This window comes from Amphiprion ocellaris, chromosome 3, assembly GCF_022539595.1.
Source record: "Amphiprion ocellaris isolate individual 3 ecotype Okinawa chromosome 3, ASM2253959v1, whole genome shotgun sequence".
In the NCBI taxonomy this organism is placed as follows: Eukaryota; Metazoa; Chordata; class Actinopteri; family Pomacentridae; genus Amphiprion; species Amphiprion ocellaris.
The window spans coordinates 16,568,465-16,586,676 of NC_072768.1; the positions used below are offsets into that span (position 1 = coordinate 16,568,465).

At 43.0% G+C, this 18,212-nt stretch overlaps 1 protein-coding gene across 12 annotated transcripts in view; it reads left to right on the forward strand.

Moving 5' to 3' along the window:
• Positions 1-3,162: 3,162 nt before the first annotated feature.
• Positions 3,163-18,212, forward strand: part of LOC111567068 (neuronal cell adhesion molecule-like) — an 83,409-nt gene continuing 68,359 nt past the window's right edge. For 5 of the 12 annotated variants that reach the window (XM_023267940.3, XM_055009101.1, XM_055009102.1 and 2 more), the window contains exon 1: positions 3,163-3,365. The gene's annotated coding sequence lies outside the window, so the exon portion shown is untranslated. The remainder of the gene's footprint in view (positions 3,366-18,212) is intronic. The other 7 variants (XM_035947109.2, XM_023267948.3, XM_055009103.1 and 4 more) reach the window with 3 other exon arrangements.

Here is an 18,212-nt window from a genome sequence, read left to right on the forward strand (position 1 = left end):
ATGCAGCCTCCACTGAAAGCAACTCTTCAGCATTGCACCTAATATGTAAGCAAGAAGACTAATCACTAATTATCAAGCAGCTTATAGTGCATCTAAATTCATGAGAGAGCACAAAGAGCATGGCTTTCATACTTGGGGGAATATTTATTATCTCTAAATCACAGGGCAGGTCCTCTCATATCCTCTGTGGTTTAGAGCTAATGCAGCAAACCATCCCTAACACTGAGGAGCCTTTTATTATTATTATTTTTCCAGCATTACATCTGATTACTAGAGTATTTTGACCCTTTAGCTGACCTCATACACTTTCTCTTTGAAAATGTGGTCCATTAGTTTCTAACAAATGTTGACATAATGGGTAGTGATCAAACCCTAAATTTGTGGTTATTAAAATCATTTTCTCATGGGTTAGATGAAGAACTGCCTTTGGTGTATAATCACAGTTATCATCAACAGTGACCAAAGTTGTACCTGGCTAACCACCAAAAATGGCTGCCCTCGTTTAAATTCTTTGGCAATGATGGCACATTTTGGTCTTCAGTAATGAGAAATGAAATTTAGCTCACTTCAGATTAAAAATTATTTACAGACAGTGAAAACAACCACATGTTGCTGTAGGCTGGTTAGAGCAGTGGCAAAAAAGAAAAGAAAAATACACAAACCTTAAACTATCAACAACATTGTATTGGATTGACAGGAGTAACTGTCACCTATGGAGACACTGGGGAGCCAGAAGTTGTCGCTGTGCTGTATTTAGTGCATTCATGTCATGTTTGTGCCCCCTGTGTGTTAACCTGGTTAGGCAGCCAGTAAAGGCTGCACCCACTCAATATAGACAAGTCTTAATGTAATTACACAGCAGACTGAGACTGGAAATGTATCCTCCTCTGATGTAAACAGATCTGACTCATGAACTTGTCTCCCAGCAGTAATCACATCTGTAATTTGATTTGTTTTGCACCTTTGGCCAAACCTCCAGGCTGCACATATAAATATGTTTCTCTAGTCCACGCCAGGAACGCATCTCCAGGAGGCTGTGACAGATACTGTGTTCTATCATCTTTGTTTTGATGTAACAACTGTTTATCCTCAGGGTGGCTGCTACTCAATTACACCTCACGTTTAGCTGCAGCAAATAAACCCGGCTCATTAGCACTTCATTAGTTTTGGAACAGACGACGGATGTCGAGATAAGATATAAAGAGTTTAATTCCAAAATATGATTGCAATGCTGGGGAAAAATGACAGAAAAACAACTGATTGAAAAATGAATCCTGACAGGCTGAACAGCAAATATATTAAGTGACTGTCTGTCTGTCGCAAAGCCATAAATTTACAACACACCTCATTGGAATCACATTTCTAGCTAATTTTTTACAAAAATGTGAGCGCATCATGTCTGGGATGTTGTGTTAAACCGCTGTGTTTTGATGTATGTTTTCTCTGAGCCTGCTGAACTGTGTTGGCTCTGTGTGAGTTAATCATCACCTCTGTTGGGGTCCAGGTCATTTCATGGTTGGCTCGTTGGTGCTGTATACAGTTTGTTCTGAGGAGGATAAAGAATAACACGGAATCCGTGGAGAGAACAGGCCGAGAGATGACTCTGTCTCTGCTGCACAGCGGCTCTGCCATGTATGAAGTTTTGCATCTCAGTGAGCAGAGGACATCAAGGATCCGCTGCAGTAATAGGCACCATAATTGGAGATACCAGTGAGGCAGAGACAACGTCTTCTCTAATGGATTTTTGCATTTCAACACAAAACCATGGCGACGCTCACTCTGCAACTTGCAAAATGCCATTCTTTGTCTCTGTGGCGCTGTATCCTTGAACTTATGAAAATCCCTCCGAGTATTTTACAGATAATACGCATGGGGGAAATTAAGAGAATATTTTAATGAGATTCAAGACGTATGCAGACATATCTGGAGGCAGTCTGAAATGAGAGACAATTACAATACTTCCCAGCATAGCCCTGGGATGGCAGATGTGGACGAGAATCTCCTGTTCCTATCAAAATGATGATGAGGAATGCTGGTGCTTCCGACACTGGGGAATCGAATCCAACAAATGACATTGGCTTCACATAAACTCCTCCAGTTTTATGTCACTTTTTAACAGTGTTAGGAATAGCAAGGACATACTTCACATATAAGTAAGAGAGATGGAGCAGTAAAGAAAGTGAATGAGTGCTGGGAGCAAAGGGATCATAGATGTGACCCTTTCATAACCTAATTCAGTGTTTCTGCTTCTTATGCTGATCTGCACTTTAGCTGATTCCCAAGTGATTTCACATCTACAGTATAAACCCCTTTTCATCTTGCCTCATATCTCTGCAACAGCCTAATTTCAGCTAATCTCACTCAACCAGCTACTGGATGGCAACTCAAACCAGAAACCCTGTCTCTTTGCCAAATCGGGCTTATCCTGGTGGTAACTGCGTCACTTGCTCTCTGCGTTTGACTCGGTGGCTGCAGATGACTTCCACTGCTAAGCCTGAGATAATGCATGTGTGTGACATGCAGTTAGAGAGGAAGGGCCCGGCTGGCAGCAGACTGCACTGAAAGTAAATGTGCTTTTAAAATCACATGAGCACATCCAGCAGAGTCTTAGCGGATCCCACAGGCTACTGTATGATTATTAGTGCAAACTTGCTCTCTGGGGGTCAAAAAATGGCATCAGGACATGCAAATGCTCAAAGCAATAAAGTCCACAACAGCTGGAATAACAGAGATACATTTGGCCATTGTGTGGATTTGACATTTAATTTACATTTAAGCATTTAAGGCTTAGATTTATTTGAACATTAGTTGTACTTGCTGCATGTCAACAATGCATAAATGTAACAATAATAGCACAGGAGTCAAATTAAAAAGCTGCATCCTGCTGTTAAATGAGAGAAATCGGACATGGCAGGGCTTTTAAAAGGCAACTTTTCTGCTTTGTTTTGCCCTCAAACTCGTCCAGCTGTTGTCCAATCTGTGGTTTGGAGCCCGTATGGGGGCCAAAGCACTATTAGCGCGTCTATTTGTGTAACAATTTGCAAGAATGGTTCAGTGCCTTGAGGCCACCATCCATCGGCGGCGGCGCTGCAGTGCGCGCAACGGGCGTGCGCACGCACCCGGAGCTCCGGCGCTGCTTCTTCTGCTGCTGCTGCGCGCCCCCGCCGGTGCGTGTGTGTATGTGTTACGGTGAACTGGTGGGAGAGGAGAGGACCAGTGACTGAAGGCAGAGAAGGCAAGTGCAAGAGAGGCTCGGTGCCTGAACGGGACTCCGCGTAAATCAGGAAGAGAGCGCACACGGCGTCGCAGGGAAGCGGAGGGACGGAGCGGGCTTCGTGTTTCGCTGCGCACAGGGAGGAGATCAGGTGAGTCAAACCAAACCATTCATAATAAACACGTGTCGCGTAGCTGCCAGTTTACTGTCAGGAGTTTGTGGAGAGAGAGAGAGAGAGAGCCCGGTCACATTGACTGAGGCTGTCAGTAAAATAAAAAAAAAATAACTGTCCTCTAGGCAGCTCTGGTGAAGAAATGTAAATGTGCAGGGGTCGTTTGGAATCTTGGAAAATACGCCACACTTGTCTCACGTTGAGCTTCTAGCTGTGGGTCAGTAGAGAGAGAGAGAGCAGGTGTAGTAGCTGCAGACTGTCAAACAGAGGACTGATGCTGATCATTGACACTTATCCTCCATTCTCCATCTCATGCTATAAGTAGACATGCAGCATATATTTCTATAGATGTATTCATTGATCTGCTGTGATTGACAGTTGTTTGTTTTTCCTCCCGTGTTGACAGAATTGCTGCCCCCAATACATCCCATCTTTCAGGTCTTTAAGCTGATTTGCTCCCCATATGTTTAATTCCCCTCATATTCCTCTCGGCTCTGTTCTGTTTTGACTGTCCACTCAGTTTGCTTGAGTCTAATTTCCCCTCATCAGACTTGATTATGATACTCCCCCCCTGAGATTTCCCCAATTAAACCCTACGCCATTTTTTTTTCCACTGGCTATACTGGAATAAAACCCCCACATTCTCACCCAGTCCCCCTCCTCCTCCTCCCCCCTCTGTCTGCCCCTTTGGTCAAAGCTTCAGTCAAGGGGGAGAACTCACCATCATGCAACAACCTCCCCCCCTCCTCCTCCTCCTCTCTGCTCATCCCCCAGACACTCTCACTCACACACACCCAAACACACACACACATGCCTCAAGTGCACACTTTCGCTGGCTGCTCAGTTGGCCAAATTAATACAATGCTAATGACCTCTGCTTTATTGTCTGAGGCTGTTGTTCTTTCTGCTCTGTGAAAGGGGCTGACACACTTTCTAGTAATGTTTATTCACTCCAAGCAGACTACAGTTAATCTGTTTAAGAAGATAACAATATCGCCCTATCCCTGCCCCATGTCTGCTTTGCATTAATTCAGAAATGGGCGGCAAAATGTGCGATGCTGCTTTACATATGCGTGTTTGGAAACTGTTTGTGGTGGATTCTTGACCGGCATGTGAGCCAGAGCCCACTTCCTCTATGTCTCCCGGAGTTCTGCTCACAGGATGTTTCAGGCTCATTTGACAAATGTGGAGAAAATCGGGACATGATAGTGACCTACATTGTGCTGCCATCCTTACTTTCACCCTCAGCACAAACGGCACTAGGCGGGGAGATTTGCATAACTAAGGGATTATCATGACACACGTTGGCCGGAGTTATTGTGAGAGCACCAGTCAGTCCCACTGCTGACCCAAAACCAGTGACGGGCAGCTCGGCTCCGGGGGCTATGGGAAAAGCTTGGGTGTTGGAGGGAAAATGCCACCAATTTCAATCCGTGGGCTGCAGAAACATGCAGACTATTCTGTTAGAAGTGATCAACGCTCCTTCTGTAAGCGGCCGTCTGTGGCATTGCGAACGCCGCCAAGCAGGACGGAACAAAGTGCCTCATAGATGGAGTCGTCCTGTGTCACTTGTGGTGGTGATGACATAATTTCTTTGAGGAACTGGTCTGAGACTGAGGGCCTTTCATCTGGTGATTAATCTCACCAAGGACACATTTCACGTTTGCAGCAGAAACATCTGTTTATATAAGCTATTCAGAGATGGAAGTAATAAAGTGACCCCAGTGAACTGCAGTTGAAGTAAAGGGTGGTAGACATTTACTGTCAGTAGGCATTAAAAAAAAGAAGAAACCCACAGTCTCTTCTGTTTTGTAACGCTAATAGAGCCAACATTTTAAAAGGTTGCTTGGGGTTAATTATAGCTGTCTCACTTTTAAAGTCTTGGCTATTATTTCTGTGACATGATAGTTTGTATACTCCCTTAACCAGTCGCTGCAATCTGGGGATAGTTGCTGCTATTAAGCCCAACAGGGCATGAAATGAGCAGTCAACTCAGAGCTGAAATGTTTTGGTAATCCATCGATTAGTTGATCCACAGAAATGGAATATTAATATTGAAGTGGAGTCATTTCTCAAGAAAAAATGCCAACAGTTCTCTGGTTTCAGCTTCTCAAAAGTGATACAGGATGCTGTTCTGTGTCACATATGATTTTAATCTGAATATGTTTGCAGTTTTCCTCACAGACATCATAATTGCAATTTGATTTGTGAATTCAAACTTGAATATATATACACACATGGATGAAGTCAAACATGCTGCATGCTCATTTTAGTGCCTCAAATTGTGATTTCGATTTGAAATTGATTTAATATTCAGCCTTGTTTTGGACCGATCATTGAGTAAATCAGGCAGTTTGAACACATCACATTGAATTAAAATGGGCTGTTTTCACAGTTTTCTGACTCTGTGCACAAAGCAGTTTGATTAATTGAAAAGATGATCAGCAGATAACTTGGTAATGGAAACAATCTGAAATATGAATCCCTCATTGCAAAGGAACTGCAGTCATCATCATTTCCAGCCTTTATTTATCAACGAGAGCCACTGAGAGCAAGTTCTGTTTTTCCAAGGTTGTTCTGATCACAATACACATAAAACATTGAAAGCACATATACATTCAAGTTACATTGAATAAGCCAAGGACATGAACAGAACGGGAAACGTCAATGCAAAGAAAACACATTTATTCACATTAATCTATGTCTCAGAGGTCAAAGTTGTTTTCACACCATTGTTTCTCTCCATTTTCTCTTTCAAATACGTTTAAGCAGGAACTGTTTTAAAAGCTGTATGATTATTTGTCTACTTCTGTTTCTTGCCCTTTGTGGTTAAAATGTTGCCATATTCCAAGTTATCTTGCTCATTACAGTGTCAATATGCCATTTCTGCTAGAATTTATGACCCAGACTGCTAAAGTCTAAGCTGAAGAAAACCATAATTATCCTCAAACCAAGTGCTGCAATCATTTCTTTTTTATGCAAAAATTGCACAGGCACAACTCAGCAATTCATCATCATAAGTCACTTGAGCTGATTGTCTGGATGATTGAGTGCGTTCTGCAGACGTGTACTTGTGTCCTGAGTGGAGACGATCCAGCAGCCGTCGTGAATAGAAGTGCCGTGCTGCTCAGCTGTGTTGAGGTGAAATCTTCGGGGACTGGTGGAGGCCCATGGCTATCCATTAGTGTCATGGGGTCTGAGTGTTTCCTCCCAGTGGGGCGGTCACAGACATCCTGTCATCGCCTGGACCACCTCGTCGCAAGCGTGTTCGTCTCATTTTGGGACCGATGAGCGCCTCATTAGAGGACCTCAGAGGGAGCGTCTTCCCCCCTCCGCTTCACGGCTGCCTGAGCTTCCCTTGCTTGTAATTTGGACAAATGTATGCAGAGGTTGATGAGTACATCCAAAGAAGAGCATACATACATGTTCATTACGTCCACACACGTCTCGCTGTCTTTCTCCCCCTCTGTGAGTGGGGCCTGCATGGTGGCAAGCTGGTGGGTGCAATTAGAGTTTCACAGTCAGTTAGGCAGCAGCTCTAATGGGGATCGACACGTTCCTGAGAATCCACAGGACACAGCTGATGTTTACGTCCTCCGCCCGTGCTATATTATCAGGAGTAGATGGTGACAGATGACTAAGAGAAATGGATATTAGGTGATTTATGCGTTGCTCATAGCAGGACTGATCTCCAGCATGATTAGATGCAAAGATGTGCCGCTGTTTTGCTGTTTGCTCTTTCATCTCTTGCAACAACAGCTTCAGAAAGCTACACTGAACAACTGCCAAAAGGATTTGTTGACTTATCGGTTTGCCATCGACAGGTAATTCATCAGCTATTTTGTTAAATGGTTCATCATTTCCAAAACAAGCTGGAAACATGCTTTGGTTTCAAACTCGATAAAGATTTTTCTTTAATTAATCAAGAAAATAATGTGCACAGACACTCTTATATTAAAGAGTTAATTGTTTGTGGTATTTATTAAGCAAAATGTAAAACAATGTGTGATTACAGTTTGTCAAATATAAGGATCATTTTATTATAAATACATTTGGGTTTTGGACTGTAAGCTGGACTAAAGACATTTGAAGGTGTCACATTGAGATTTTTGGAATTTGTGATTGCATTTTTTAGTTTTTCTGGCCAATTGATTACAAAAAAAAATGCAGAAATACATGGAAATAATCATATATTGCTGCCCAAAAGGCTGAAAACAGTTTATTTATCAATCAACAATGGACTGAAAATTCATTTGCAATGATTTTAATAACTACATAATTGTTTTACATTGTTCATTATCTAGAAAACAAATCCGCCTGTTCCAACCTCTCCAATGTGAATATTTGTTTTTAGTCGTCCCTGAAGGTAAATTGAATGTCACTGGGTATTTTTTGGCCAAAACAAGCTACTTGAGTCTGTCAGCTTGTGCTGTGCAAACACTATTAGTTTTGGACACTTTATAAACCAAATGAATGGTTAAAATAATCAATACTGAAAGCATGTTGTTAGTTGCAGCCCTCCTTCCAAGCTTTTCTAATCACAGACGCTTTCTTCAATGGAACAAGTTGCTTGCTGTTACATTAGCCTGTTATTTTTGGACAGTAGGTAGTGGGACAGATGGTGGATGAGGACAGGTCAGTGCAGACGTCCCTGGACGGCCCACTGTGACCAAATCATTACACCAGAGCATTTCATCATGACAGTCATCAGGCCCAATCACTCAAGGTTGCCAAGGAAACACTATTATCACCCTTGTTAGGTTATTACACCCTTTAGTGAGTACAAAGCATTTCGAGATGTTCTTTTCTGTCCCGACCAACTGCCAGCAATAGAGCCCTCTTTTGAAGTGGGATGTTGGGATAATGGAATGTAATGTTGTGGGTTTTATGTTCTCCATCTCCCCCCCCAGCAGAGCTCCCGGTTAACTAGCCGTACATACTGCTGCATCTGACTCAGTCAGCCTTGAGCTTTGATAAAAACAAATGGAAGTGCGACTTGAAATGTGTGTTCAGAGCATATTTTCTGAATTCTCGTAGGAGCTGCTGCTGTCTTGCCACTCAATAGCAGAAGTGGAGGGGAGGAAGAGGAAAAGCGGGAGTGTTTTTGAAGCTTTCGGGGTTCCAAGAGGGAGGAGGGGTGGATCATGTACCTCTGTCGACGCTGAGAAAGGGCAGGGGGAACAAAGGGGGTCTGTTTTCTCTGTCTGTACTGGCGGGGCGGCTTTTCTCGCCTCTTCCTTGCAGAGTGTGTGTGTGTGTGTGTGTGTGTGTGCGTGCGTGTGTGTGTGTGTGTGTGTGTGTGTGTGTGTGTGTGTGTGTGTGTGTGTGTGTGTGTGTGTGTGTGTGTGTGTGTGTGTGTGAGGGGGTGGAGGGGTGATGCAGGGTTATGCTGGAAGAGATCCACAATAGAAACTCGGGTGCTGGTGCCTCTCTTTGAACACAGAGTTGTTCCTGCTGAGGAGGGATGGAGTGGCAGTTCTTGCTACAGACGGCCTCGGGCCTGTTGAAGCTCAGGCCAACTTTGGATGGCCAGCAGATGTTGGAGAGGTAGTTGGTGGCCCAGTGGCAGCACATAACAACCTTCCGTGCTTCCCTTTCCTGTCCGGAGAACAACAGGAGGTGGGCATCGCTCCACCGGCAGGGTGTAGGCTCGCCAAAATTACAGGGAATTCAGGACGAGTGTGCACTTGAATGCTTGCTGATCTGTTCTCAAGCCTCCATCTTCCTCCTATTTGCATAGAGCTTAAGAAAAGCGGTGCTGCACATCCCACTCTCTGTTGGCACAGTGATGCTGCCCACTTGTGTTGTCTAATAGCTCGGCAAATACATCACCACGGTTCTTATTCTGCTTATAAAATTGGAGATTTAAACAGAGGTACCTGCCAGGAAACCCACCACAAGCCTCCACGGTCTTACCAGCCTGCTGTTCAACGCTGCATCTTATGAACTGGTAGAAGTGGGGGGTCTGCAGAGATAAGCGGAGCAAAGGCGTAGATTATCTGTTTCGCCCCAGCACATGATGCAACAGTGAATCAACAGGAAAGAGCGGGACACTTAGCTGTCAGCTCATGAATAAAGTTGACATGGAAACACAAAGTGGCTTTGCTATGGTTCAGGACTCTCACTGACCTGGAGGTCTTATTTAGGCCAGGCCCTTTAATGCCCTTACCCTCTGCCCCACCCTGTACCCCCTCCCACAGCCCAGCCGAGGGTAAGACACCATGTTAGCAGCTCAGCAGCCACCACTGAAGGGCCCTTAATCCAAGTGGGATGACAGCTTGGCTCTAGATGCTGTTTCTGTGGCGCTGAGACCAATGGGCTTTTCTTTTCCTCGTTTTTCATCCCTTAAACCCCCCAAACACAACCACAGGAATCCTGGGAAAAAAAAACTATCCTGGGGCAGACAAAGGAATGGGATGGTAAACAAATCCAAGAGTAGATCTGAGATTCCTCCATTCAGCAGAAGATACATGTACACATGCTTTGACATATCAAAAGCACGAAACACAATGATGCACTCAGTTTTTCCCCCTCTTAGTCCTGGTGCCACATGTTGTTTAAAAAACATAATCTATACCCAGATAATCTTCATCCGGGCCTCAGAATGATCAGGGGGGATTGGGGTCAGAAAACCATTAGAATCATAAAATTTGGTGCTGCTATCAAACCAAATCCCTTTTCCTCCTTTTACACAAATCAGCTGATGTGTCCAGAGACCACATGTTGACAGAGGTTCAAATGGACAAATGCTTAATGGTAATGTCGAACAACAAAGAGCATCACGCATGTTTGCCACCAGAGTGAGTCACTCTGCCAGGCTGCTACAGCAATTTCTCCTTATCCACGCTGCTCTTGCTGCCACACTGATGTGCTGTTAACTCTGAGAACAGTCAGGAACCACAACAAATGCTCCCGTTTTTCATGTAATGTCAGGGTTGTCTTGTGTTTATATACTTTAGGTCTGGAAAAACTGATCTGTAATTTCTTTCAACAAAATATGAACTCACCACAGTTATAATCAAGCGTTTTTTGAATTCATTCATCAAGTAAAAATGCATCTAAAATTTTAGAATATGATGTTTTTTTAGTTTTATGTTGCTGTTTGGATTGTTTGTCAGACAAATAATCATTTGCAGTATCCCTAGCAATTTTGGAATACGGGAGAGAAGATGGATATTGTGCACATTCAAAAAGATATAAGGAGGAAGAAACAATAGACATTGTTTGTACACTGGTAATTTGAAGCTCCCCAAATTGGAACTGGTCCTTTATGTTAAACTGCAAGGCTTCGTGTGACAAAGAAAACTTGCTTTGAATGTATCGAATTGGTCTTCTTTCCCAGTTAATCACCACAATACAGATCACCAAAGAGATTCTAGCATTTTTTGATTCCCTTCATATCAAAAACATCATTTTTCAGCCACTGTGAGAAGAAAATTGCCTACTAATTTGATTTATTAACAAAAACCCATGGACATCCACTGTGGACTGTGTTCTGGCTTTGCATCAGAGCAGTTTAGGATCAAATGTGAGCAATGCAATAGCAATCAGTCTAATCTCCTTGCGGTCAGTCCTGTGCTGGTTTCTGAGCGCTGGGCATCTTTCGGAGCTGGAAGGATGTAATTGTCACTGAGATAATTCCTTTGCTGGGGGCTAACTGGGCCCAGCAGTGAGGACGAGAGAATGGACAAATGGCAACTTCATTTATCAGGCTCTCCTCTGAGGCTGCCTGGCCTGATAGCCCAATCAAATGTGTTGTGTGGCTGAGAGCTGGCTGCACCAACACTGGGCTTTTTCAGCTCTGGGTTTGTCTCTGTGTCTGTGTGGAAATATCAATGAGCCTTTGTCAGTGTGCCATGGTTGATAGCCAAAGCCCTCTGGTGTTAAGAGTCTAATACAAAGTGTCTCAAGGAAAAAAATATCAGTAATAGTCTTTGTTTGTTTACCATTTTTTCAACAGTGTGACACTAGCACACTATTGTGTTTCCACACCTTGGCAATGAATGGCATTCTTTATGTTGGTTTTCGATGGTATTGTGCTGGCTGACGTTGAAAAGACTCTGGCCTGAAGCAGACCTAATGCTCGGGTCTTCAAGGTTGGCTGGTTTTGGGCCTCTCAGGGCTCAAGGCACAATGACCACATCTCTCTATGAGAGGTTCCTTGGTGGACATGTTACTCAAAGGGCTCACTGCGTGGCAGGGAGCACGCCTCCACAGATCTGTGAGAGAAAAATAGGACACTTTCAGTCTTGGTCATTTGTGATGTGTCACTGAGGTGGATTTCATATAACTCTCTTGGTTTTCATGTCAATATCTTGATTGTAGTTGACATTTCCGGGTATGCAGAAGGCAAAGGGCAGTCTTTAGATGTTCTCCACTGCTTTCATGCAATGTGTTTAGCTTGGAATAATGGATTAAATTGTTAATGTAGTCAGAGGCTGAACTGTGCTGCAGCAGTCACTCTTAGCTTTCTATATGTGTTTTGTTTGCTATTGAAGCTGTGCACATCTGAGGCTTTTAAATAAGTGTTTTCCTCAAATGAAGGATAATGATTAAAAATGTAGTTTTCCAGAGCCAGCCTTTGAATTCATGATATGCACGGTGCTTATGGAATTATTCAAACCTGTTTTATAATCTCTGCTTGTAGGTATGAGATTTCAAAAAAAGGAGCAGTCGCTGCCCTGAGAGCAGATTATGCACTGATCTCTACCATTGTCTGTCTGTCATAGTCTCTGCCTCTTGCTGTTCCTCTGGTTATTTTGTTTTATTTCATCTGTGGCTGTCCTCACTTTGAGTATATTTCATTTCTACATTTGCTAACCTTTACACTTGTTGACTGTCTGTGTTGTCAGGAGCACATTCAATAAGTTTGAGGTGATCTCCATCTGATTTCACTCATGGTTATCCTAAAAAAATCTCTAATGCAATCTTTTATCTATACGTAGAATAGATAACTCTATGTATATTTACTGGCCACTTTATTAAATACACCAGTGAAATGTAATGCAGTCCAAGATGACAACTCTGTCATAAAGTCTGCTTTTATGAATTTCCTACAATTTCAGTTTTTGATGATGTTGTCAAAAGATGACTGCTTTACATTTGATATTGTTTCTATTATTTTGTCCACTTCATTAACATAAAAAATAATTATTAGACTACATATTGTTTACTTTACAAGGTCTAAAAAAGTGGATTTTTAAAAAACTAATTACAATCTCTTCTAAAAGGCATGAAAAGAGTCTTATAATAACTCAATACAGGCAAAATTTTTGTTTAAAATATGATTTTTTTTTTATTCTGCAAACATTTCTAAATTAACCCTGGATGACCAAAAACCTCTTTAGAGTCATTTTGTGCTTAAGCTGTAGGTGTAAAGTCAACAGATAATCCAAACTAAGGTATCACTGAACAAGGTTAATGAAGAGGGATGCAATGGGACAACCATTACTAACCAGACTGGAATCAGCAAAATCGCTTTCCATTACCATCTTAAGAAGAAAACACAGTGTTTCTCCACCAATACCTCAAAGGAAGTGGTAGAAAATGATGGTCACAGTGGTCTAATAATTATTTCTAAAGGTGCATATGAGTGGGGAGAAATATTACCGACACTTTATAGATGCAATGTAGTCCAGTGCGCTCCCATCATCTACTATGACCTCCATAACAAACACAAAGTACAATCATCACTTTCTTCTTAGTGTCAACAAAACTGATAACATGAAACAATTTATGGCAGAGCTGTTGTACTGGATCGCATTAGATTTATCAGGTGTACCTAATAAAGTGGCCTATGAGTGTGTCGTGAAGCTTAATTGTTGTGATATGTTGGGGTGAAGCCTCAGGAAAATTAGTGGTATTCATTATATCTTTGCATATTTTATGAATTTATAGAATTCCTTGTTCCAACACTGCCTTTAATTGCAGGCGTAGTTCTCTGATGTGGTGCCTAATCAGTTCAGAATGGGGCAGCTACACGGAGGTCGCATTGATTGGATTCTCCACAGTCGTCTGCACTGAAAAAAATCTAATTAAGCCTCGGGCGTCCCAAGTCAAACTCCCCAGGATTACCCAGGCCCCGCACCCAAAACCCAACCCTGGGAGAGAGTGATAACTAGACTCCCATAATCTGAAGCTGGGGATAGACTAGAGGGGGTGCTGAGGAAGAGATCCATGCGAGCTGAATCCCACCCACTCAACCGCAGGGACGACTGACGCCGCAGGTTCAGTGGTGTGACGGTCGCGTCGTCCTGGGAGCAGTCAGACAGATCAGGTCAATTAAGTTCAATCAGACATCACATTCTGAGATTTACCAAAGTTAACTTCGTGTTAATGTTCAACATTCAGCACAGCAGGAAACAGTGCATATAGCTACAGTGTGTTTTGGGAAGATAATGATAGAAAAACTGATTACATGCAGAGTTTCATCCGTATCGCTCACAATCCCTCAAGCTTTGAAGTCAAATTAGAAGTGTGTCTGTATGGGTGGAAACGACAGACAGATTAGAGAACAGAAAACATGCTTTGAAAGAGCTTTTAACCCCCTTCCTCCTCCTACTCAAATCTGCCTTTTGAGACAAAATAAAACCCAGCAAAGTATCTTCGCTTTTGTCCCAACTTTAGGATGTGGGTTGGATGTACGCTCTGAATTTTAGTGTTTGCTTTTGACTGGCTCTTTTGTGTCCATTGAGTGGAGGTACACGTTTACTGTGGTCACTGCTTTTTAACAGTCCTTGAAAGAGTGAGTTTGTTAGGAGAATGACTCACAGCAGGAGGCCGCCATTGATCAGGTGTTTGCTTAAAGGAAGTAGGGATGAAGGGAGGATGAGGTGAGGAGGGTGAGGGGTCAGGATGGGGTGAGAGACCCAGAGAGAGAGGAAGAGCCGGTGACCAGGATGTGCTCTCCATCTCACCAGGATACAGCTGAAATATGGCTCTGTTCTTTTGAGTCTGGGAACAATGCACCTGCTGGAGGCCTGAGGATATGTCCTCTCCACATGCGTCCTTTCCCATGTCTCCAAGGTGTCACCATACCTATGTGAATAAAGCTTCTGGTGTACCACTGTCACTGCAGAGGCCATTTTCTTCTTTTCTGTTATGCCACAAAAGTTTAAAAAAAATTGCAAGAGCTTGTCATTTCTTCTTGCCTTCTGGTGGGATTTGATTGTTTGTGAGTTGTTTTTCCCAGTCTAGCATCAAAATGCAGCCAGAGTGAGAGCAGAAAATGCTCTTCTGGCCTCAAAACAAAAGCCCCTGAATTTGTTTCACTTGGCCTGTTTATCAAAGCTGTGATTCAGGCGAAATGGGACTTTGGATATGAATTTCGAATGGAAGCAGAACGTTGGCAGTAGTCGCAGCCGCGTCCTTGACGGCCCTGTTGAATTAATTCCTTCCAAATGGCTGATTTAAAGAATGAAAAGAAGATTGTTGAATAAAAACTTGCTACTGATCTAATGCTTCGCTGTGACGGAGGTCCATTTTTAACCATAATGTCTTTTGAAACCATCTTTTTTACTCCTGTGACTCATATTGTGTTGGAATCGAAGTATAATGGAGTAGGTGTCCCCAGAGAAACCAGCCAGGGCAGCTTGTCGTCGCACTTCGGTTTGATTGACACGCCACTTCTTTTTTCTCATCAGACATGGTAAAATGCTATAAAAGTGGCTCTTTTACATAACATTGGACAATTGCATGCTTAACCTCCTTCATTCACCGCTGGGCCTCTGTTAATTCAAACTGGAGCAACCTCAACATATCTGTGTTTTGTAATGCTAAAATTAGCAGAATCTGAGGCATGTGCTTGATATGGTAATAGGGCAGGAAAATAGTGTTTGAGTGTTCACTGCTGTTCTACCGTCAAAGTCAACCAGAGGAGCAGGAAGATATGGATGTATATGTAACAATATATAAATACATGATATGCTAACTATTCTGTTAAAATCAACTGACAAGTGCAAACTTCATTGTCGATCTCAGAGGTAGCAGCTGATGAAAATGTCAATCACTAGGTCCACTTGTTTTAGCCACATTTGTTACTACATGCAGTGAAGTCTACTCTCTTCTCAATAAGACAGTTATCAGATTGACATTCTCCTCACATACACAGAAAACAGACTTTGTTTTCACACAGTAATGAGGCAGGAATTAGTTTTTCATTAATCTGTGAAGTTATAAACCGTATAAATCCAGATATATCACGTCAATGCAAAAATCATTTGCAAATCCGTTATTATCCATAAAGTACGAAGACCTTCTGCCGCCAGAGACATTTAAAACATGCCTACAGCAATCTAAATGATGTTCAGAAACTAGCAATATATTGAGCAGCACTTCAATTCAGAATCAATCCAATTTATTGACAGCCATTTTGATAACTGAGCCATTGTTCGCGCAAAAATGCCAACTGTTTACCGCCTGTAGCTTATGAAGTCTGATTTGCTGCTTTTTCTGGTTTATGTCGTCGTAAGCTGTGTGCCTCAGGGTTTTGCACTTTTTCGGCAGACAAGACAAGACATTTCAGTGTTTCGCTCTCGGACCGGGGAAATTGTGAAATAAATTTTAATAATGTTGTTGACACACAAAAAACTTCCCAGATAAAGCGATAATAAAAGTTGCCACTCCGGTAGTTGGCATTCAGTGCTACCATCATATTGTTCAGCTGTAATGGGAAAGTTTTGTGCGTAGGGCTTTGTCTAGGCTCTCATGGTATCACTTCACACAACTCATTTGCTCTGCTTGAAACATGATCTGCTATGATTAGTCTATTCACTCTGACCAGAACTATGGCAGTGTGTGGATTAAATATAATAAAAGATAACATCTTATTAATCCTCAAGGGCTCATTTAAATAACTTCCATCATGGTACCATCCCGTTTTCCTCTCTTCTTCCTTCACATCATCTCCTAAGCTTTGTTAGACAAAATGAAAAATGCATCTAAACATGCCACAGAGTCGTGCTGGATGATTTATGATAGCGTCGCTAGATGTGGTATACATGAACACGTCTGTGATACTGAGAAGTTTCCCCGTGTTTCAAACAGTAGCGGCTCTCAGCTGTGCCGAGTGCAGGACTGATGCTCTAAATGTTTAATGGAGAGTTAAGGGATAAGGGGCATCTTCTGTCTCTTTCTGCATAGTGTCTCATTCCCGCCTGGCCAAGCTCCAGTGCTCACTGCAGCATTCTGACCCACTATGGTGCTGCATTGAGACCAGACACAAAGCCTCACTGGAGACTTTGTAGCTCCACTGAAGTTATGCAGTATATTGAGTAGTTTGTGCAATACAGTCGTCTCGAACTTGGTCAGACTACAAAGTATGTTTGTCACTGGATTCTTGTGCACCTGTGTTTCATTTTGTGACCTGGCCTTTCTCTCTACAACCTCAGTGTCCGACTACCGTGCAGGTCGCTTGACCACCACCCACCAGCTTGTGTCACGGTCAAAGTCTCAGTGTTTTGGTGAAGCCCTGGCTGTCCATCAATGGCTCTTTCACTGCCACTAGGTGACAATGCATTTTTTCCATGCCATAAAGCAGATGCTGTGTTATAGCAGCACAATACTGGGCCCATCCGAGGGCTGTTTACCATGTGAAAGGCTCACCGGGATCAGGATGGCTACCACTGTGTGGGGCTTTTTGACTTGCCACTCTATAATGAGTACACACTGGAAGGAAAAGGAGCGGGCAGCTTTAACTGGCATTGTGATCACTGCATGGAGAGAGGAAATGCAGTATAAAGTGCTGATCCAGGCTATTCTTCCAAGGCAGAGGCTTTTTATACTTATTTGAATACAGAGATTACTGTGACAGCAAATGAGCTTGTCAGCAGTTGTGCCCATAGCAGATAAATTTGGGAGAAAACTTGCACTTAAAGTTCGTAAAAACAGTTTATGCTCTGATTTAAACGTTAGTTTAGTGGATTTCTGTTCTCCACCAGTTCTTGACCTCAGATGTAGCTGTGGCAGGTGTTCTCTTAGAAGAGGACACAGATCTTTTCACACATTTTTACTCTGAAAGTCAAAAATCAAGAAGTGAAGTGAAACAGCTTGACTACAGAGGCTTATCCGGCGGAACAGAAAAGCCCTGCAGTTAAATGATTAGCGTCTTTGTGTGACTAGTACCTGTCTTCTGTTGTGTTGCTGTTTGTTGACGGAGAGTTGAAGAGGCTCCCTTGTTCTGAGTTGTCTGCCCTCAGGGTTTGTAGTCTCACCTCCGCACCCCTTATACATAAACAATTTCAACACTGTTAAACAGGCCCTGCTGCAGGACTTACTGCTGTCAGCAAGGCTGTTAGTCACTAATTAAGCACTCAAGTAGAGAAGGGCCTTGAGAGGCCAGAGGTACCCAACCAGACAGGCTGGTTGGTCAGTCACCCTTCACAGTCTGAGTCTTCCCAGACTCAAACCTCAGATGAGGTTTCAGCCTCCAGAAGGACCTGCTGGAGACAGGCGGCACTCAGACCTACTCCTGAAGCTAGAGTCTCCTTGGCTCCTCTGCACCACTCTGAGGGCTTTTTCCTCCCTGACAAGAGCTCTCTGAGATCTCCAACCGGTCATCAGTCATGTCAAGGACACGCAGCGTTCACGTCAAGAGTCTGAAGAAGTAACAGCAGCACTGCACACATAGGGGATGGCTTTAAGTGCATTTAAGTTCCACCATAGATGAAGGATGTCACTGTGGGAAATAAGGATGCTACTGTGGCAGTCTAAAGCAGCTGAATGAGCCAATTTGATTTCTGCAGTGGCTGGGTCACTATGAAGCTGAATTCGTCCAGTGTTGCTGTTTCTAGTGAAAATGTTACAGTAGAGTTTTATAACAGTTTTTAC